The following is a 1,314-nucleotide window of genomic DNA, read 5'->3' on the forward strand; positions in this document are numbered from 1 at the left end:
AGAAATTAGCAGTTAATCCATCTGGACCAGGCGAACGATCAGATGCAGTTTTTTTAATAACTTCATCTAATTCTTCTGATTTTAAATTTTCTTCACATAAATTTTTGAAGTGCTCATCAATTTTTGGAATCTTATCTCCTGTCATTTGAAAGAAAATTTTTGAATCTTGTTCACTATAAGGAGAATAAATATTACTATAAAAGTTGTAAATTTCTTTAGAAATTATTTTAGAGTTTGTACATTCCTTCTCATTAATTAAAAAACAAGAAATTGCATTTTTTTTCCTGTCTTCTTTTTTCCAGCCTAATAAAAAAAGATTAATTTTTTCCCCATCTTCTATCCACTTTGCTCGTGATCTGACAAATGCACCTTGGGCTTTATTAAGATAAAACTGGTCTAACTGAGTCTGTATATTTGATATTTCTATTTTATCTTCTTCTGACCAATTCACTTTAGAGTAATAATTTAGCAATGTTTGAACCAAATTAGTTTCCTTCTCCCTTGTTTCCAATTTTTGTCTTTTACTAAAGGTAATAGAGAGTTTTCTTATTGAAAATTTAAAAAATTCCCATTTTTGTATTTGGGATAAGTTGGTATTCTTATTAATATCTAAGATCAATTCTTTAACATTACAGCAATATAGATCGTTCTTTAAAAGGGATGAATTGAACTTCCAATAATCCTTTCTTCTCCTAGAAAAAGTCTGATTAGAAATGATCAAACTTATTTCACAATGATCACTGAGGGGGTTTATAGAAATGTTAGCAGAGACTTCAAACTGCATGATGGAAGCAGAAACTAACCAGTAATCAATTCTCGATTTAGAGCTTCCATTAGGTTTAAACCATGTAAAGTGTCTTGTGTTAGGGTTACAGGTTCTCCACACATCCATCAGACCATTCACACTCATAAAATTACCAATAATAGGGTTTGGATGACATTGTGAATATTTTGAGGGCCATCTATCTAAACATTCATCTGTGGCCATATTGAAATCCCCTCCAACTACTACAAAATCAGTAAAATAAGTTGTTTTCAGCTCTTCTATAATATTTGTAATTTTGTAAAGCAAAGTTTTATTTCTAAGTTCGTCGTTGTGTCCATAAACATTGAACAGAATGACAGTGGCTTTTTCTATTGTCAAAACACAAGCTACCCAGTGACCTTCATCATCTTTCTTTTCTGTAACAACTTCACCAGAAAATTTATGAAAACAAATTGCAACTCCTGCCGAGCGATTAGATCCATGACTACATATGATCTTGTCTCCCCATTGCTGGGACCAAAATTTAACATCAGACTTCTCAGAATGAG

This window comes from Nematolebias whitei, chromosome 7 (genome assembly GCF_014905685.2).
Source record: "Nematolebias whitei isolate Nwh7 chromosome 7, NemWhi1, whole genome shotgun sequence".
Taxonomy (NCBI): Eukaryota; Metazoa; Chordata; class Actinopteri; order Cyprinodontiformes; family Rivulidae; genus Nematolebias; species Nematolebias whitei.